Genomic DNA, 22,450 nt, shown 5'->3' with positions numbered 1-22,450 from the left:
TAACCTGTGCACTTGGCTGGTAGCCCAGGAGGGACTCAGGTGCTGCCCAGCTGATTAGCAAAGCGCTCACAGCCACCTGCCGCTGCCAGCATCTATTTGTCGTGCACATCCCCATGTGCTTTTGTGCACATAAAATTTATTTCACCCATGGATGGAAAAAAATTAGAAGGAACATTGTTCTTGATACTAGGCTAGCTGGACCATCAGTCTGACCCAGTATGGCCATTCTTACGTTCTTCATCAAGAAACAAAGGCTGAATACAAAAACTCCCACATCCCTTCTCGGATGACACTACACAGGAGTGTAGGTGGTGATCATGAACTCTTCCTGCACTCCAGTGATCCCTGGCAGTGAATACAGCAGCTCACGAAACAAGGAAAGGGTGTGGGGCAGGGAGGGAGTGTGTGTGTGGGCATATATAAAGGTGATTGAGTGCCACCACAGCAATGCCTTCTTTGGCTGTCGCTGACAATCTGAGCCACTACTTTTAACCCAAACACCCTGATGTGTGTATATACTGCCCTGTAATTAAACTCACAGGGCAACATATGCCACTCCAGATTCACTTCTATATGACTGCGCAGCTTTTTTTATTGTTTTGATTTATATTTAAGGATGGGCAAGTTTAAATCATCGGGCTGGAAGAGACCTCAGTATGCAATTGCTTCTGCATAACACAGAAAATATTATTGAAAACATACACCACCCAAAGCATCCATGAATTCCATCCATTTCATACCAGCCTGGATATTTCTGGAGGGTGGGAGGGGAGGAAATGGTAAAGACTGCATGTCTATCACACAGCACAGTCTATCTTTTGGGAGGGAAAAAAGGACAAAAACTTTTAAGCAAATACTTTCTCCCCCACTGAAGGAGAAAAACAAATAAAGTGAAAAGCCTTAAATGAGAGAGAAAAAACAGCGAGCTCAGGTCTTGTCACCCTGAAAGAGAGAAACAGGAGGCTTGCAAAAGCCTGAAATTTGCCAAATCCCTGTTTGTACTATCAGAGGAAAAACCTTTAAAAAATACTTATCTGTCAGTCCATAGAAATTTTATTCTATAGAAGTTATGGTTGTTCTCCCCCACCCCCAACCAACCGATCCTCCCAACAACAAACTCCATTTTGTCTTAATTTAAAGTTTATTGTACGCGGGAGACGGTACGAGGCTAGCAACAAATGCACAGACTATCAGCAAAGATCTCTCTTTTGTCCCTACAAATGCTATTCACAAGGTCTCAAGCTCTCCTGCCTGATAGAGTATTGATCCCCTGGAGTGCAAAGTCCAGCGTGCCATTAGTCCAATCTGTTTTCAAGCTGACACAATCCCATCATTTGTCATCTTCTCCTGTCCTGCTGTGTTTGTTTAGGAGCAGGATATTTGCTTTATCTGTCACTTTCCAATCTTCACTGTATTCTTTACCCGATATGCAGTTTATTGGGTCCACAGTTTTCTCAGAGTCATTAATAAAGGAGATTATGATGTGCTGATGGGATCATTGAAAAACATGATGGCTTGGGAGGCATTCACGCATTCGCTTCTAAATATGATTTAAATAGGGACCTATTCTGATCTTTCAAAAATAAGAAATAGATTTGGGAGAAAGATTTCTTATGAAGTAGATCATTTCTACACTCACTGTCTGAAAAACATGGCCCAAAGGAGGACTTACAGATAACTGGAGTCTGTCAGATTATTTCATCATATAGAAGTGAGCACATTTAGCATCTTCACATTCCTTTCAGTGGAAAATAAAAATCCAGGTTTGTGTCCTTTGAAAGTAACAGGAAGCCACACTTGAAGGGTTCCCTAATATGAATCTATAAATTGCCATAGTCCTTGGACGTTTGCTGCATTATACAGACAGAAATTTTAGACACAAAATCCTGAAAGAGTCTCAGTGCAGCTGGATACTTAAAAATAGGACTGTTTACAGCATTTTTGAGACACGGCTGAATTCTTAGGAAATAAAGTTCCATTCAAAATCCGAGTGGCTACGCCATGTCTCCACATCCAGACACCATGTTCTTCACTATACGTGAGTGAGAACTGATTTGCACCAAGGTTTGGTGAATGGTTGATCTTTCTACAGGTATCTACACTGGCATGCAGTGCATGGACATTTTCTATTTATTATTCATCAGTCACACTGAGGTTTTGCTCAGTGGCACCTCTTGTTCAGTAGGCCACAGACAGTTCAAAGCTCCAATTGACCTGGTCAGCCACTCACAAGTTCACAAAAACCAAACCAACCAGTGACGTCCTGGTCATCTTTGAACCCAAAGGACAAACAACAGGTACTCATCCATCACTATTTCCCATTTCAAAGATTCCGTCAGCCAACCTGGGGAGCAGCAATGATAGCACATGTTAAGTGAGCAACCACACACCATGAACACTAAGTAGTGCATGAACAGCCCTGTTCTACTGAAATTTGTTTTAATAAACTGTCCCCTAAAGTTTGGTGCACACTTGCAAACAGCAAACACTCGTGCAGAATTCTGGATTTGATGCAAGGGTGAATCACAAACGGGAAAAGAAAGACTTCATTTCTAAGGTCACTTGTTCTCCTGGAATAATTCACCAGGCTCCTTTTGCTTCTGTTTGAAGTGGAATCTGCAGCTTTTAAAATTTGCAAATTAATCTATTTAAATACAACATTTTAAAAGGACAGAAATGTCTTCCTTATTTCTTGATATCTTCATTGCATTTGAGTGAGTGTATACAAGCAGACAACTATCTGGAATTCCAAAGGAGGTTCAGTTTATCTTCCTCTCTCAAACAACCTAAGCCAGAGTAACATGCAAACCCGCCCCAAATAAAGGTGATTCATTCTGGAAAATGTGAAGCAATTAAGTTGCAAAAGTTGCAGGTAAATGCAACTTCTAGGCAACGCAGTTCTACGCAGTGGGAGCTTTTCCATTGACTTTAATGGAGTTTGAGCAAGCCACCAGCATTGCTACAGATGCCACTGTAACCTCTCGTTGAGTGTATATTACACCTCACCCTCTGAACGACAAAGGAGGTAAATTAGTGGTTTTTCAACTAAAGCAGGAGAAGCTCATTCCCAAATCCCAATATCTTAGGTCTGAAGATGTGGACCATTCCATTAAACCCCAGAGCATGTGCTAATTAATTTGCATCAACCTGCTGACATCTTTATTCTATGCACAAAGGTCACAGCCATGCCAAATCTTGCCATCTGGTGCAATGCATGCCTGCACGTCTAATAACAGAACATGTTGCAGTGGTAGATTCTGGTTTTCTGTGTTGTGCTGCTGTGTAATAGCTTATTAAGAAGTGGAGGAACAAGGAAAGGTAACATCATTAGCTGGCCTGTCTCACTCTCTCCTTTGCTTTTTCCATGATTCTCTTCTGTTCTACAAACAAATACATAGAAGAAGTTGTCCTGAAATTTAAATGACCCCAATGCGTTTACCTGTCTGACAAACTCAATACTTTCTCCTGTGAATCTAGGTAATAATCAAATACTTTGGGCTCTGCCACTGTACTTTTCTTTGCGCTCACACACACACACACACACACACACACACACACACACACACACACACACACACACACACACACACACACACACACACACACACACACAGAGAGAGGTGGGTGGGAGGGTGTTAAAGCAGAGAGGAGAAAGTAAATAAGAAACCTGGGTAATTTAGGAGCTGGCATTACAAGGGTTCTGGAAATCTCTAGTAGCTCAATATCCCTGAGAGATTTGGATTAGGTAGGTTATAGATCACAGGATACACTCCTCAATAAAATTTTAAACATTCTCATTAGCTAACAGAAGTCTATACAATGAAAACAGCTGTACAGCTGTTAAGGGTTGTCTGTGCTCCCCCTGTGTTGTAAATGTAGTTCATACTGTAATATCAGCCAAGTGCTGCGCAAGGGAGGAGAGGAGACTTGTTACACTGTGATGGAAAATTCACACCAGTTCCCAGATCACTGTCACTCAGTCTCACAGATGTTAACTGAGTTTACTGCAGCTTTCTGCTGTGGCCTGAAGGTTGCTGAAGTAATTGGTTACCAAAAAAAAATAAAAATAAAAAAATAAAAGAATATTAATAAAATAAAAGCAAAACTTGAACAGCTCCATAAAAATATATAGAAACGGCGGTTTGTTTCTTCTGAGCCAGCAGCATGAGTATTTATGAACAAACAGGCCTTCGTGTTCTCTCCCCTACCGATAAGGGATAAGGTTACATTTTATTTGTAGAGAACTTTATGGCAGCAAAGCTCTTTCATTAAAAAAAAGCCAAGAGACAGGGAAAAGAGACGATCGTTACCCCGGAATCCTCATCAATTCTTTCCTGATTGTCTGCCCTTTAACATTTTAAAGACATTTTGAGACAAAGATGCTTTCTCTCTCTGCTGTGAAAAAGAAGGGAAAAAGAAGAAGCACAATTCCACCCAGGGGCTTTTTAAATCCCTTTAGGCAACGCCCTGAATACAACATTCCTTTTAATGAAGAACTTTCTGGTGTTCTCCTCTATATTCCCTGTAAAAAAAATTCAAACTTCACAAGTTCATAAGCACGGATCCCCGGGTAGGACTTTTATTAAGTCTTTTCTATTTACTTCCTACCTAGATAAGATCTTAATCACAGCCCCCAAATTATCCGCAATGACATTTATCAACTCTAGTCATCTTTTCTTTAGCAAGCTCCGCCTTGACCGGTCGGCTTTTCTTCCACCCCTTCCTTTCAATGGAAGTTAATTTCGAGTACATGATTTATCTTGCTGGGCTAACAGCACTGAGGCAGCCCACCTTTTCAAAGGGCTGGCCAGGGAGTGAATTATAGCAGAGTTGTCCAGTGATTGCGTTCCATAGGGAAGGAGAATAGGCAGCCAGTATGTTGCCCTGATGTGGCGCTGGGACCTTTTCAGCGAGTGAAGAAAAAAAGATTAGGCCTCTGACCGTGGGACTGACAGGCAAGCGTTATATCAGCAGACAAAGGCTCAAATACCTGAAAGGATCAGAACTCCATGTACTCCGAGATGGGATGTTGTTTACAACACCAAATGCGGACCCTATCCTGAATTTACATGATATCAGTGCTGCGGGCTTTAACCTTTACTCATTCTTCTGTCTGCATCTTCGCAGCCCTATTAGCATACTAAGAATTAGTAACGATGACATTAAATCCACCAACACTTTGAAATCCTTTGCATGCATTCTGCAGCAAGCGTTGCTGAAATGTATAATTTTCCTGCATGCCTTGTATATATCCAGGGGCTCTGTTTGGTTTGGCAATGGGTTTCATTCAGTATCTATTAACATTCAGCTTCTATTTGTAAAGGGCATGTACAACCCACTCAAGTACATATTTGGCACAAGCTACAGTCATTTAGTATTGGTCCAGGAGTACAGCTGGTGCCATCTGGGGAAGGATAATAAGAATCTTTCAGAAGCTGCACTTGCGTATTTCTTCCTTGTTCTGTACAAACCTCGACCCACAAGTCAGGATTGGATGAGAGATGGCGGAACCTCTGCTGCTTTGGAGGTTCTGTTCAGAAAAGCCCCTAAAGAGTTTGGAGGCTTCTCTGAACACTGGGCCAATCTGCCTGCAACTGCTTTGGTTTCATGGAAAAGATTTCCACCACTTCTGGGTTTTGAGCCAGCAGTAAGTACCACAAGGCTAACTGCCTGCACAGTTATGCCACTTCCCACCCCAACTAGCAGCAGGGAGGCCATGGTTACTTCACAAAAGCCAACTTCTTCAAATGTAATAAAAGGGTCAGTTTGTGGGTAGGACAAAAGCTGCAGCTGATTTTTACCATATCTGAATGGGATGGCTCATCCCATCTAAACAAGAGGCACTCTATGGGCCAGATCTTCCGGAATGACCCACAAGTTCTGGCTGCCCAGCTTGAAATACTTGAAAGGAACAGAGGAAACTTGCATGACACTTTGAGGATTAGCCCCCTTTCATCTGTATTTCAAGGTGTGCAACCAAAATCACTTGAAAAACTTTACCTCAATGATTTGCACTTCCACTTCCATTAATTGGTTTCTTCTTCTTCCATTCAAAAGTGTGCATTCAACTGTAGCACACAAATTCCAAATTTCACAAATACCGAAATGAGAAAGAAAAATTCCAGTCCAAGCTACCAATTCCCTATTCACCACCTTCAGACTCACTGCCTCTGAACAGGCGTGGGTTAACCCGTTACCTCACCTTGTAAATCAACAACTCTGATACTCTGCCCTACTGGAGGTGAGTAAACTCCATGGTCAAGGGCCCCTTAGTGCAAATGGTATGCCAGAGCCCCATCTTGGTGATGCAAAAGGTTTTGTCTGGTCAAGTTGGTCATCAGACCTCATATAGTACAGTACCACTCCCACGTGGCCACAACCCACACCAGTTATAATGGAAATGGAAATCAATATCAATCCTAAGGGATGGAGGAGTACAGCGTCCACAAGAAAGCCACTAATCAATTAAGGAAACAGTTCTCAAGTGCAAACCACATCCCTCCAGGGAAGGGAGGCTGAAAAATAACTGTATTCCACCAGAACAGCAGAGCGCTGGTGCCACCCGTTTTAATGGACTTTCCCGAGGACCAACAAGAAGAGCTGATGCTGAGAGCAATGTATGACCAGCTAGCATGAACCAATGGCACAGTGACGACTACGGAGAGTGCCATATTGGCTGCAGTTTGAACCGAGGGCCAACCACCTATACTGGATGACCTGGGACCTCCAGACACAAGAGATTGGTTCTCAACTACTTGTTCCCTGCTGCCTTCACAGGGCCGTGCTCTGACTCACCCACAACATCCCCATGGCCAGTCACTTGGGATGCGAGAAAATGCTGGCAAACATGTTGTCCCATTTCTTTTGTCCTGGGGTACATCAGGAGGTGAGAGACTATTACTAGTTACCCCCAGACTTCCAATTGGCCACCAGATTCATTATCTTCAATATCACACAGACTTCAGATGACCACTCACATCTATGTATCTCTCAACATGGAAGTATTGAGCCTACCTGTGGCCAGAGAAGGTACTTTGTTACATTGTGGTTATCTCCTTTTCATCAACAGGCCGAGATTTGTTGTTTTCAGTAGTTCTTTCACTGCTGGAACCAGAATGGTTGGAAACAATCTCTCAGAAATGCTGGTATTTCATTTCGTACAAGTTTTGAATGAAGAGTCTTATCCATTGTTCCCTCTAATTTTATCCATCCATGAATGGAATGAATTTTATCTCGTGTACCATGGCATAAGCAGATGAGCACCACCAATAGGAACACATATAGGAACAGGTATAGGCAGCTGTGGGCACTCTGCTAATCAGCCAGCTGGGACCTGAATCTCTCCTGTGTGGTTGCTTATGTGCTCAGCTTCCAGGGAACATCTTATCAGAACCAATTCACCAAAATTAATACTTGGTAAGTTTGTGAAGGGCCAAGAGGTTTCTGCTGATGAAATATTAGTCATATTTGTGTTTAAAATTAGTAATATGAACATGTACACAGCCTTCTGAAAGACCATTATTGACCCTGTCCTAGTTGCTCTCAATCTGGAAGACAGACAAGAAGGAAAATGCAATGTGAGACCCATGTTTTTCTCTGCAATTGATCACATAAGAACATAAGAACGGCCATACTGGGTCAGACCAAAGGTCCATCGAGCCCAGCATCCCATCTGCCGACGGTGGCCAATGCCAGGTGCCCCAGAGAAGGAGAACAGAAGACAATGATCAAGTGATTTATCTCCTGCCATCCATCTCCTGCCCTTGTTCTGAAGGCTAGGGCACCATACTTTATCCCTGGCTAATAGCCATTTATGGACCTAACCTGCAAAAATTTATCAAGCTCTTTTTTAAACCCTAATAGAGTCCTGGCCTTCACAATTTTTTTATGCTTACCCATCACCCTGATATCTGAGCCTTTGCTATGGTTCAGCAGTAAGGAGGGAATGCAGTGGGTGATGTTTCTTTAAACACCAGCTACAGCTATCATAACTTTTGATTGACCTATAAATATTTGGTGCCAAATGGAGTTCTTCAATTATTGTTGACCTAGGAACTTCTGTCAATGGTTAAATGAATACCTGTCTTATTCAAAATGTAATTTGGTTTAAAATATTATGCTTTTTACATAAACACTCTTGGTTTTTTCCTGATTTATACCATAATATACAGCTCCTGTCATTCAAGCTGAAGAGACCATTCATAGCAAACAATTTATTCAATAAATTTAGCCTCTTTCTGCTCATGAATTATCTTAAAATAGTTTACAATTTTCTTGAATTAATTTACTAAATAATTTTTCATTTTATAGTCTGAATATGTGCAAGAACAAACTACTTGTGAACAAAATCTGAATGACAGCTCTGCTTGGTTCACTTTGTTTGGATAGATAGCTTACTTAGAACCATTTCTCTCCCTGTCCAAATGACTACTAGATTCTAGATTCATTTTATTTAAATGAGATCAAAATCTGAATTTTACAAATATATTTGGTTCCTCAAACTCTATAAGCAGTCTATAAATATAATTCCAAGAGGCTCATTTGTTTAATTATTGATGAAAAGTGAAAATAAAAAGAGATCCAAATGCAGTCATATCTAACAATTCTTAGTGTGTGTTTTTCAATTCCGCTGAAAATTTTAAAAATTTGGAGCCAGTTCCCTATCCCTAGTTAACATGTTCAGACAAGTCAAAGAATAGATATATTTAACACGATAAAAACCAGACATTAAACCAAGAAAAAAATGGGTTATTATAAACTATGTATTCATCATTTTATCGCTCCTCAGTTAATTGTCTGGCACATTCCCTGCACTAATATTTTGTCATTCATGAATAACCACTGCATATGGGAATACTGAAACACTGAGCACTTACAAGGTTATTAAAAGATGTTTGACTTCTTGAAACTTTGCAAATCCTAATCATTTTAACATCTGTCTAGAGAACTGCACAATCCCTTTTGCACATTCATCCTTACAAAGAAGGGCATGGATTAGCAATTGGGAAAAAAAAACATGAGAATAAAAAAGCACTTTTAGCTTTTACTGAGTTAATGAAAATTTGCCAATTTTTCAGACAAATGTAGTATATTTTTATTCTATCAATTTGTACCCTACCAACAAATACAGACAGGAGAAGAGTACTACTGCTGTGAGCTAAGGACGTTGCAGCCAGTCCTACAGCAGAGCTTAATATTCACTCCCATTCAAGTTAAAACTACACAGCGACAGCCAAATGCAGCTTCCATAAAATGTAAACACATCTCTGGTCCTTTCAATGGCATTTTTATAGTCAGCAGTGGCCTGTTGTCAGTCAGCTTTCACAAAGGGCAATGATATAATATACTGTATTGAAGACAAGAGGCTTAACCATCTTTGGCTATTAAATTTTATATTTCAATTGTAGAAGAATAATTCAGAAACACACAGATGAGAAAAAATAATTAGGAGTAAAACAAATTAAAACAGCATTAGCTTAGACATTGAGGGGTCAGAAGGCAAAGAGGTGTGAAAATAAAAAAATAAGCCTTCTATGTTTAATCTATTAAGGTAACATTTTGATATGCACTAAGCAAACCAGTATTTGAAATCATGATAAGACGACCTGCATTCTCAGCTAGGTTAACTAAATAAAAGCTGGACATATGGTGTTTGGAGAGAACTTTACCATTACACAGCTCTGCAATATTGTAAGTTTGCATTAAGTGGCATGTAACTGTACTTGCAATTATTCCTATGTTTATGTTAGGGTTTGCATTGAAGATTGACATCAAAGAACTGTAAAACAGGGTTTTAAATCCCTCACTATTGCAATCTCTTATTAAATGCACAAGCTACTGTCTACTAACCTGTGTCCTTAATAACTAGGCCCCAGTCTTGCAACCCTTACAAAAACAGAACATCTGTTAACTTTGGTCATATTTGGGAGTTCTGCATGAGTAAGGGCTGGGCCCAGTCTGTGTGTTCCCAGCTGCGGCTGAAAATATCTCAAAGTGAGTGATGTTTGCTGGTAGACTCACTCCTTACACTAAATACAAGGCCAAGAAAAAGGAAAAAACCTTATACTGACCCAGCAGGAACATTTGTGAGCAAACAATGGGAGCAAATGGCTCAGGAAGCACAAGGTTCTGTTCACTTTGGCTCCTCTGTCTGAATACACAGACAGTGCCAAGAAGGAAGGAAGAGTAAAGGCATCTGTGACTACACTTCAATGACTTCCATGCTGGAACACCATGCTAGCCTGCGTATACCCTGGGATGGCAGGTGGAGCCCACCAGAACAGCGAAAGGCTGCTACCTCAAAAGAGGAAGGGTACACAGAACCACGAGTTCAGCTAATTATGGGAGACAAAGGATAAAAAACAGCAATGAGGATGCAGGTGACAGGATCAAAATAAGGGATCCAGAGGTAGACTGTTGCCTTGTTAGCTGAGCACTTGGGCAGCTGCCCAGAAGAGATTCAGGTGCCACCTAGCTGATTAGCAGAGCGCCCACAGCCACCCACACTGGGCAGCAGGTGTTTCTATTGGTGGTACACATGCCTTAGCGTACATAAAATTTATTCCACTCATGGATGGGAAAAAGAATTAGAGGGAACACGGCAGAGGGGTACAAGACTAGTAAAATCTTGGAAAATGCTGGCTGCCCTGAGAACCAGACAGATCTTCTGGCAAGCCACAGGATGGAGACATCATAGGCAACAGCAATAAAACCTTCCTCACATTACTCATATGTCAGTCCTGGTAAGGTGAGATGAAAGCTCAGCTTCCTTGGTCTCGGCAGGGCTAAGGCCTTATTGATGCACAAACGTACACAAATGCTTAGTTAAACTGCATTTGTTAACTTGCTCCTAATCTACTCCAACTAAACCAAAGTAAGCCCGATTTAAATGGAAATAATAGCACGGACATGACCTTTTGCACTGGGTCATTTGAACTGGCTAAAAATCACTGCTCAAGTTATTAGAAATGTGTGCACAGATAAGCCATAAAGAAGGGCTGCCATTAATACCAATGCTAAGGATGACTATGTTTGTGATAAACAGACCCACCACTGAGGGATAAGGGGGGACAGCTGCCCCAGGGCCCAGCATTTCAAAAGGGCCCAGAGCTACCGCTACCACTTCAACAGTGGCAGCAGCTGGAGCTCTGGGCCCATATGAAGTGCTGTGGGAGCACTGTCCCACTGCGCCACATAGCTTTCAAAAAGGGAAGGCGCCAGCACCATGGTCTAAGTAGTACTAAGAGCTAACTGCCCTAAGCCCCAGCCCTTCCACCTATGGCCCCACCCTTTGCAGGGGTGCAGTGCCTGGCCACCCTCCCACCCCACCCCACCCCAGGGCCCACAGTGGCTGTCATCCCTGTTGGTGATAAACATGTGCCCACCCTACACTGAGAGCCTTGGTTAGCTGTCAGGTGTTAATATCTGCAATGGTTTTGGCTTGGTCTGGAGTTGAACCAAAGACCTTGAGCTTTTAAGGATCCGTTGTAGTTTGTTTTTTGTTTGTTTGCTTGTTTGTTTTGCTGCAGTCCTCTCTTAGACATCTTTTCTTTTATTTAATCAAGTTATGCTCAAGCAATGCCCTTCTTAAATAAAAGCCAGTGATTGTCACCTTGAAAAGTCAATGCTAAACCTCAACTTGAGCAACTTCTCTAGATCTTCAGTTCAAACCATCAAGATACTATGAGATATTGTACAACTAGGAACTAAGGAACTTGCCCATAAATACCTGTGCCCATCTAACCTCCACCCTAGATTCTGCGGGTGTGGGGATGGATAGAGATCCTAAGTGTGGTTAAGTCAGGCTGAGAAAGGGCAGCACATCAGCTACCTCTGCGGCAAGAATCAAGCCTATTACAGAAGGTAATTAGCACCAACATACACCTATCGCTGTAAAACAACAAGAAGTTCTGCGGCATCTTATAGACTAACAGATAATTTGGAGCATAAGCTTTCGTGGGCAAAGACCTCCTTCACCTTTGCCCATGAAGGCTTATGCTCCAAATTATCTGTTAGTCTATAAGGTGCCACAGGACTTCTTGTTGTTTTTGAAGATACAGACTAACTCAGCTACTTCTCTGATACCTATCTCTGTAGCAAACAACCCCAATGACTTCCCTGTAGCTATCCATCAAACCAAGCAGATGCTAACCTGGCAAGCCTGATATCAACCAATTTTTATGCGCAGAAATCAAATCAGGCTGTGTACCAGTGGTTTAATTTAGGGTGGCACTGGCTTGAAAGAAGAAGAGCCCATAAAAGAGAAATCCTAGTCACGGTGAAGGAACTCCATCCACATGGCAAACCTGACAAACTTATGATTAGTCGTATTTTTTAAGTGAGCTTATTCTCGCTGGGTCACTTTGCTCAAACCTGCCCAGGCCCAGTAATAATGAGCTGAGGCTGGTAAAGCAGCTAATTAGCATGCTATTTGTTAGACGAGTTAAGAATGTAATTATTGTGAGTAGGCAGAGCCTGCCGACGGAATGCATTTGGAAGGTTACCATAGGAATCTTTCCTTGGTCTATTCATTCTGAGTGTAATACTAATCACTATCATAAGGAAAGGATTGCTTGGATATAGACTGTAGGTTAACATCTGATTAGATTTCCAGTGAACAAAGCAATTCAGGCAGTTTGTTTGTTAACCCTTTTGGTCCAGCCAAAGTATCCTGACCTGAGGGAGGCACTCTGGGAGGTTTTCCCTAGTTGGAAGGAAAAGTATCCAGCCGTACAGCTCCAGGACTTTAATTGCAGAAGGTGGGCTGAACACTAGTCTGCAAATGAACAGAAATTAGCAGGGTATTTACCCAAACTGGCATAGCAAGCCTCCTATTACCCGCTTTTTTGATTGGTACATTGGTTAAGTTTAAAGTGGGCTGGATAATTGAAAGATGTGATTAAGCTGCTCACTGGAAAAAGCTCTAGAACCAACACAACAACATTTTTTTTTTTGATACAGCTTTCCTTGCCATTCATTCCGGGATACTACCAAAAGGCTAGTAAGGTGAAACACACTTGTGTAACAATCCTGCTTTCAAATCCATCACATCTACACCAGGGCTGACTTTTCCCTTGAAAGTTGGAGCCACACTAAGAGTGGGTCACAAGGGTGTATTGCCTCAGTTCTTGAAAATGGGGGACTTTCGCATCACGCAGCAGTGGCACATGAACACCTAAGGGCCGGTAATGTACCAGTCTAGGGGCAAACATGGTCAGCCTAGAGATGTTAGCAGCAGGCATCCCTTTGGTGCCTGTTGCCACATACATTTGGCAGCCCTGATTTCAATTCCTTGACCACCGCATACCCATCACAACTGCCCTGTTCAGGTATAAGGCACACAGCAGCTGGGAGCCTCCTTTCCAGAGCAGGTAGACAGACACCTGCTAGCTCTGCTGAAGCAAGCATGCTAAAAATAGCAGGGTAAGTGGGGGTAGCATGGATGGCAGCTTGGGCTAGCTGCCCAAGTGTGCAGCAAGGTGTCTGAGCAGATTTGTACTCATGAGATTACTGGTGGGCTGACAGCTTCTGTGGGTCTCCAGGCAAGGTGCATGGGAGTGTTCCATGCCCCAGGAAGGGGCGGGGCCTTGGGTGAAATGGGCGGGGCTATGGGACAGTCAGCCCTCAGAAACACCTGAAGCACAATGCTGGGCCCCCTCCCAGCCCTCAGAGCTGCACAGAGCACATGCCACAGTTGCTTCAGTGGCAATTTAAAGGACTCAGGGCCTGGCTGCCACCACTGTCACAGTAGCAGCAGGACAACTATCTGCCTTGCTCCTCCATCAGTGGGCCTAGGTGGCTAGTCCGAGCCACCAGCAATGTCACCCCTACAGTTACCCTGCTATTTTTAGCCTGCTGGCTCAAACAGAGCTAGAGCATTGGTATACCCGAGCTGCTGTGGAGATGTAGCCAAATTGATGCTAGTAGCAGCAAAAGGGCCCACAGCAGGCATGGAAACCAGACTATCCTCTCCCCTCTAGAGGGCACCCTTCCAGATTAGTGGGGAGACACGTTGGTGGAACATCACAAGTGAAGCTTTGACAGCTACTTCATGTGCCACACTACTCCTGTGGATAAACAGCAGCTCTCTGTTTTAAAGGGAGGCAAATCTGGCGCCTTTTGTTCAAAAGAATTCCTCCCCAACCCACCCCCGCACTCCCCCCCACAAAATCACAAATAGGGGCAGTCACATTTACACTGAGTGTTAAAGACCTCCGGATGTTCATTAAACCGCCTCTGCATATTTTGCTCTCTTTTCTTGAAGCTGCCTACCAAAATTTCACAGCAGTGTTTCTTAGCTATTCTCCTAAAAATATAAATAATATGTAAAAAATGAAGCCGAGAACCCCACAATCTGAATGCATTCTATGTCCCACACCATGCTGTTAACAACACAACTGCCAGGCCGAAACTCGGTGGGAATTTACAATTCATCGACGACTAAACTATTTTAATGTTATCAACACATCTTTACCCCGGCATATGAGTGCGTGACTTATGAAGAGAGAGGCAATTTGTTTTTTGAATTTCATCCTTTGTTATTGCAAGCTGCTGGATTTGGATGTATAAAAACCTGTGCCATTAAGCCACAGGGCAGAAACATCCCATGGGCTTACAAGTTTGTTTGCTTGTTATTATTTTTTTAATATGAATGACTTTAAAGTTGCATTGTGGGAGCTTCAGACACTGTTTTTCTTTGACCCTGTTTTTCTTTCAAGAGTTTTAAGAATACAAGGGGAAAAAATGAACTGAACAGAGCAAGATTTCAGCTGAATAGAAAAGTATCACCGATTTCTATCTACTCCTCCAATATTTCTGAACATCTTTCCAAACTCATGTTATCTATTCATGCTTTCTAAAAACATTTGCATCGTCATCCAAAGAATTGTTGAATTTTCTCTGGCACAGTTTGTTTCATACTGTGCTCACCAGTAAATTAATCAGTTAATTCACAGAGCCTAAAGCTAAAAAACAGCTTCATAAAGTAAACATTGTCCATATTAATTTGTTTTCAAAACTCAGAGCAGCTGCTGGAAACAACCACTTGATTTTCCATGACTGGATGACAGTAACACTCCTCCATATATCAGAAGGAGCAATCTCATAGCTGATGAAATGGAAAGCTGGTCAGGAATTTTTTATTAAACATCTTTTCTTTGGGAAATGCCAATTCATCTAAAACAAAATTTTTAAAGGAAAAATACAGTTTTGAGTAAGTTCCCTTTTTTGAAATATTTTTTGGAAAAAAAATTCAAATTGTTGAAACATTCCATTCTGATTTTATATAAACAAAACAGTGTTGGTTGGGGGTTCAAGAGATATGTCAGTTACAAATTTAAGTTAATTCATGTGAACAGGAATTAAAATGAAATGAAGCATTTCACTTGACTTGATTCAAATTTCTAGTTTGTGAAAATATTTGCGATTTTGACTTTTCTACCTGATTTAGGAAGAAAAAAAATTGTGGATCTTTGAAAATTCTAGCAGGTTAAGGAAATAGTTTTCTGCTCAGTTCTAGATACTTTAGGACAACCAGATGCCCTGATTTGATATGGGCAGTCCCACTACTTGAGGCTTGTCTTTATAAGTGCCCACTACTACTGTTCCCACTAGTTTTTTTCCATCCATAGATGGACTAAATTTTGTTCTGTGCACTGAGGCATGTGTGGATGTGTACCACTAATAGCTATGCATGCTGCCAGCCACAGATGGCTACGGGTTCTCTGCTAATCGGCTGGGTGTCACCTGACCCTTTCCCGGGCTGCTGGCCAAGTGCTCAGCTTACAGGGAACTCTGCCTATTAACTCCATGTCTACTGCAGTTTTTTAAACTTACTATCTGGTCACCTCTCGTTAGATGTACCATGAAGCATTTGCGTTTAGATGCACCCCAAATACCGTCCAGATTCTAATATCCCCTAGTAGGAAAACAACAATTTTGCCTTCGTTTTCCGTTGCCCTGGAATGCAATGGAAATATCCTAATGACTCAGGACCCCAAGCCTGCTAGCACTGGCAGCAAGCAATTACTTGGCACCTGTGTTACTGACTACACAAGGTGCAAAGCAGGGGGGAATCAGCCCCTTGACTTTTCAAGTGCCTCATTCTTGCAGTCTGAGTCAGTTTTTGCTAACCTTGACAGCAAGCAAGCTTTGTCAACTGGAGGACTGCACAGGTGGCTCAGGAATCTGTAAAACTCCCTATTATTAAAAGTGTAGGAAAGAGTAGCTCAAAAAATTGTATTATTAACTATTTTGTAGACAAAAGACCCCAAAACATATTATTTCAACCAGTTTATTTTTCTCCAGTAGGTTTATAAAAACAAGAAGAGGGGGCAAACCATTATAGTAAAAGGGAGAATATTCCAAGCCAGTTTCCACAAGAACATCAATTTCAAGGGAGAAGGGCAGAGAACAGACTATTGTTTCCAAGCCAGCTTTTTCACTCTGTTTTTGGCTAATTAAATTAATCTGGTAAACAGGTATAAACCCATCTGTTTAAACCATGGTTTGGGTTGCTAATAGGAGAGACTGAAAGTAGTTGCACATCCAGAGATTTGTACAAGAGAGCATTAAACCTCATCAACAGAGGGAAACTTCACACAGGATGCAGGAAAATCCTGTTTAGCACTTACCAAAAGGTACCCACTTCTAAATGCAGAGTCCTTTTAATCCTGTAGACTAAAACCAAGGAAAGCAATAATCAGTGGGTGTCCTAACACGACCGTTTTGGCCAGCTACTTTGCATAAAATAAGCCCTTTGCTCTCTTTGTGTGTTCATAACTTAATATTGTAAATAGAGACACACAAATGCCTCTGTCCTTTGACATTTACACAACATTCACAGATGTTAACGATCTCACTTTGATTCAGAAATACTTCATATCCTGCCTTTACTTTCTGTGGAAGTTTTATTTACTTACACTCAATCTTACACAAATTTCTACCAACTCAACCAACAACAAAAATCAATAGTATAGCATAACCGGGTTTGTTGGTATCAAGGCCCTAATGTTAAATAAAATCAATGAGCCTGATGCTGATCTGATTTATGCAGTGTAAGTAGTTACTCCTGATATACACCAACATATATAAGATCAGATGCAATAGCGTAAAAAATTGAACAATAGCTTGGATCAAGTGCCCTTATAGAGAAATACATTGCAACACAGCGAACATGTAAAATATTTTAATTGTTTTTAATTCCTTTGGAGCAATCTGACAGAAATGGACTCCAGCCTGAGTGAAAGCTTCATTAGTTAGTGGACAGCATCTTCCAGCTAAACTGCAACAGGAATATCATTCAGCAACTCATTGATTGCAGAGGTCACTACTAAGTCTCCAAAATCCTCCAGAGAACGTCTGAGGAAATATCCTTGAATGGATTTCTAATGCACCACGCTCAGTTTTCAAAGGTGGGCCCTTAAAATGGGCATCCCATCTCAAGTTTGCCATCTCAACTGTGCACGGTGACATCCTAGTCTCAGAACCCTGGAAAATATGAGACAGAACCCATTGCCTAGTGAGGCATATAATAGCTGGGTTCTATATTCCTTGGGCCAGGTTACTCCTATGTCTTGCAAGGATATACACCAGGAAGGATTCCATGCCAAGAAACTTCCCCCTTCCCCTTCCCTCCCTCATGGCTGTGACATAGATGGGCAACAGTGGAAAAGTAAGCATGAACCATGACTTGTATCCCTCCTACATGCACACCCGACCAGCATCGCCAACTTGGGGAGAAGGGTTTTGAGGAGGAGCAAAGGCAGTGCTCTCTGAGGGCTCCTGGTGGTGATGCTACAGCTGTCCTTCTCTGATGGTACCTGAAGCAGCTGTGCACCTCAGCACCACCACCAACACAGAGCTGTGTCAACATTTGCCTTGCGTCAGCTACTGACATTCCTCCTTGAGGTCACATCCAGTGATGTGGGAGAGCAGAACATGTGGTCAAGGCAAATACGTGGCTGCTTTGTTTGGAGTTCACTGCAGGATATCTGGCACGTACAAGGCCCTCTAGTAGAGGACATCTAGTCCATGCCCTGCTCTGAACACAGGATCACTTCCTTTTTTTTTTTTTTTTCTTAAGCCATCCCTAGAGGGAACCGAACCTTTATGGAGCTCCCACAGCCGAAGCAGTAGCATTCCTTTGCCAGAGTTGTTCCTGAGTTTAAAAATTCCCTCCCCCATCTCAACCCCAGATACTTCACCCAATATCTATTTTAAACGGTGACAAATCTTTCCCTCATTGTGTCACAGAATCCCACCATGACAGTGAAGGTCCTCCCTTCCCCAGTCCAAAGCACTTTCTCCCCCCACCCCGACACACACACTTCCTGATTTGCTCCTACTTTTCGTCTGTTTGTGAAGGTGCCCAAGACAGGAGCTCACTTCATACGGTCCCTTACGCTTGTGGCGCAACAGCCTATTCAGTGCAGATAAGCCCCTTTAGAAATGAAGGGGAATTTAATTCAGTGCTTGAGTGACAGCAGGAAGATTTATCCCCTCACTAGACAATACGGCTTTTGGGGCTTTAATCTTGCCCAGACAATGGGCTGTTTCTCGGCCCTCATCTTGTGCTTTTCCCACGATGTTCGGTGATTAACAAGGGCTCCATTGGATGGAAGCCACTATCTCTCTTTTAAGAGTGTTTGCGCCTCTGTCAAGGACTGAGAAGGGAGGGAGAGAGGTGGGAAGGGAGGGGGGGAAATAGTTTAACATCTAGGAGAAATGTCTATTTGCAGATACAGCCTGTATGGCTGCAAGGCCCCAGCATGGATTTGTTCGGATGCTAACAGGGCCTGAAGTCAGCGGGGCTAAACGAGAAAGTAGATGGACACCTATTAGCATCTCCTGGTGAGCTCGACTATCACCAGCTTTGCGAATGAAAAGTGGGCGATCTCTTTTAAATGCATGGAGATGCCTTCCATTATTTCATCATGGACTCTATTCAAAAGAACACTTCACACGGACTGAAATCCCATTGGGATTTAAACACATGCTTAAAGTTAAGCGCATGCTTAAGTGCTTTCCTGAATATTGATCGATTTAAGCATGTACTTAAGTGCTTTCTTGAATCAGGGCCTGTTTTATCCTTCCTGATAAGCTGCTGGAGTTCTATAGCTTCCCAATCACATTTAGAGTTTCTCAGAATCCAGAGTGAGGGCAACAACATGAAAACCTAGAACAAAAAGCCTTCAAAATAGATAGCTTCCTATAGATGAATGCAGCTGTGTCAAACCCAGGATATTACAGAGACAAGGTGGGTGAGGAAATACCTTTTATTGGACCAACTTATATTGCAGAGAAAGAAAAGCTTCTGAACTACACAGAGCTTTTCTTCAAATCTTCAAAGATATTCAAAGCATCAGAGCTAAATGCAGACCTGAAAAGCTTGTCTCACCAACAAAAGTTGACCCAGCAAAAAATTACTTCACCTACCTTCTTTCTCTACTTTCCTTTAGAGCTAAGAAACATTTAGAGTCACATTTATTTCCGTAAATCTTTTACAGATAAAAACCAGTGCAATTAGCACTACGGACAGTGTATTTTATTGCTGCGGATTAATTTTGTTCTAGGAAAGGATGACAGCAACCATTTTTCTTTGTTAATTTGTAAATCTGAGGGATAACGTGGCCATTATTTATTTTTATTTATATAACACTGTTGCAATGGGGAAGCAAAAAAACCCAAACAGAACCAAGTATACAAAAAATCCTTCCTTCCTCATCACAAGATTGTTGAATCTCACACTTAAATGTTGGATGGGAGTGGAAATTTCACAATGCAGTAAAAGCAGACAATTCCAGAAATGTGTTTATTACAATAACACTGTGTCAGGGTGTCCTTAATGCTTTCTAGTTATTGAAACATTGCTGAGCCAGTTTATAGTAAAAATTGATTGGTTGCCAAGTTTGCTTCAGCTGCTGTATTTTTATCTCTTTGGAATTGTCTTCTCAATTGGTGGGTAAGGGAAATAAGATTTTTTTTTAAATTAAGACATCAGCAGAACGAACAACAGCTTCTGGCCTCCTCTCCCGTATCTTTCAGGACACAATACACATTTTGAGGTTGTGCTTTGTCTTTCATCCCAGAATCTGTCAACATTCACAAGAAGTGGCAGTACTTCTGTTTTCTAGATGGGGGATCTGAAAGGTTACTGGCCCAACCCAGCACTCGGGGAAGTCAACATAAGGATTATCCTTACCCTCTCGATGGGCATCTGATGAGGCCCTAACTGACTTGTGTAAGCTCATGTGGTAAGTCAAAGACTCAGAGCCCCAACTTCAACTCCTCTTCTCTGTCCAGTGTACAACACCAGTAGACACAATGTACTTTCTCTGCACCCATATATATGCTGCGGCCAAAAGTTAAAATAAAAGTGGGAAACCATGCTTTTGATGAGGGGTTCCCAAAGGAGACCTCTACTTTCCACACCCACAGTTCTTCAGCAATGGAGAGAACTGGAATGGATTAACACTAATGAAGGGTACTTCCATGTCCTGGCAGCCCAGGAAAAAGAGACGGTTAATTATTTACCATTTATTACTTGTATTACTGTAGCACGGAGGAGCCCAAGTGAAGGACCAGCATGGCATGGTGCCAGTAACTGACCCAGAACAGGATAAAAAGACAATCCCCTCCCCAAGAAGCTTGCAGGCATTGAGTCCCAATGACACACATCAGTACAGAACTTATACCTAGAACCAGCAAGCTGGTTCAAAGCTGCTTTGTCTTAGGCTAATGGTCAAGACTTACGGTACATCAGTCGTTCTCTGATCCCACAACTGCATGTTTGGATGACTTGATTAGATGGGGGAAAAAATGCTGTTGAACTCTCTTTTGTTGATGACACTACTTGGCAGCAGCTGAGCCAAGAGGCAAAAATCACATGCTGGTGATGACTGTGTAATCCAATAGACACAGCTGAGTCAAGGCCACCAACAGACTTGCTTAGATCATGCATTTATAGCACAGAAGATGCCCAACCCATGGCATAGTCTTACTTTGACAGAATGTTTGCATAATGAAAAACTGTGGCTGCTGTGATGTCTAGGGAATGATTAAAATTAGAACCAGCTCTAACCCAGTTCCTGAATTGTTAACCAGTTTGAATCATCCAGCATAATGGTGCAAGTCACTAGATGGTGCTATTCCCCATTGTCTTACAAATCACTTTTCTTAGCACGTGAGTAGTGAGCACTCAGAAATGCTCTTTTGTTAGCCTTGCACTGTGGTTCCTTCTGGAGGAGCTGTAGCAAACAGCAGCAGTTTGCCTTCTCCTTAGCTCTCTCTAATTAGAGTCAAGTCTTGCTGAAGAGTTGCATTCTCAGATCCAGACACTGCTTTTGGGGTTGATATTCCTGGATTAGGACAATGGACTACATGCTGATGCATCAGGCTGTGGAGAATAAACAGCTAAGAGGGACTGAGGGTTTGTCTACAGGAATATTTAGTCTGCAGCAAGGTAGGGTGGGACTCTATCCTGCAACTAAAACTTTGGGGGCACCACTGTAGTGGTTTGTTAATGTACTATAATCTAATCCCATGTCCAAGGGACAGCATTTGTCCTCCAGAGTCACACTAAAGCAATAGGAGTGAACGACCAACTCACCCAACACTCTTGATAGAAGGTGTCCAGGAAGGTCTCACACGATAAAGAAGAACCATCAAGAAAAGTCAACAGCTAATCACTAATTGCTGTACAATAGGGTAACCCAAGTCCAACCCATAGAGTGCTACAAAGGGTTTCAATCATCCTCATTTTAGGAGATGTGTGAGAAGACCAAAGAGCCCACGCCCAAGGCTTTCATTTCATAGACTGCACCTCCGCTTTACAGAGAAGGGGCACTGCTGTTCACTTTATTTATTCAGCTTACTTGTGGCCCACAGGCATCTGCCAAATTGCTCACAATGTCTTCAGCTGGGCAAAATTTAGCTGTCCCCTGGGGTAAAATGAAAAAAAAAAAAAGTCAGCCCCAGCACTGGAGCCATTACAGATTGATTATCTGTACTGGATGACTGATTTTCTCCAGTTTGGAACTTACTGACGTGTGCTCACCGTGTTTGATTTGAATGTTACTGATAGCCTCTTCCACCTTATGTCACCAGTGAGAGGTGAACGGGAGCTGGTGGGAGGAGGGAGAAGAGAGATGTAATCCAAAGGCTCAAGTGTAGTGTTAAGACAAACAGCCACCCACAACCAGAAAGGGAACACAGCATGCAGAAAGACCTAATTCTGATCATAGTTAGACCCGAGCAAATCCAGCCTCACCCCACTTAAGTCAATGGAGTGACTCTGGATTGACACAGTTCTCAGTCAGATCAGAATCTGGCTTACACCCTATTGTAACCGCCCCATGTTTTTGTGGAAGATCGAGGACGAGCTATGTTTGGGGAAGACAGAGGACGAGGTATGTTCATACTCAACACGTACACAGGCACCCTAAAAGATATC

At 42.3% G+C, this 22,450-nt stretch overlaps 1 protein-coding gene across 3 annotated transcripts in view; it reads right to left on the bottom strand.

Annotated features, from left to right (window-relative positions):
- PRDM16 (PR/SET domain 16) overlaps positions 1 to 22,450 on the bottom strand; it is a 526,795-nt gene that overhangs the window by 433,595 nt on the left and 70,750 nt on the right. The gene's annotated exons all lie outside the window — the stretch shown is intronic.

Source organism: Carettochelys insculpta, chromosome 23 (assembly GCF_033958435.1).
Source record: "Carettochelys insculpta isolate YL-2023 chromosome 23, ASM3395843v1, whole genome shotgun sequence".
Classification (NCBI taxonomy): domain Eukaryota; kingdom Metazoa; phylum Chordata; order Testudines; family Carettochelyidae; genus Carettochelys; species Carettochelys insculpta.
This window is presented reverse-complemented; position numbering and strand designations above follow the sequence as displayed.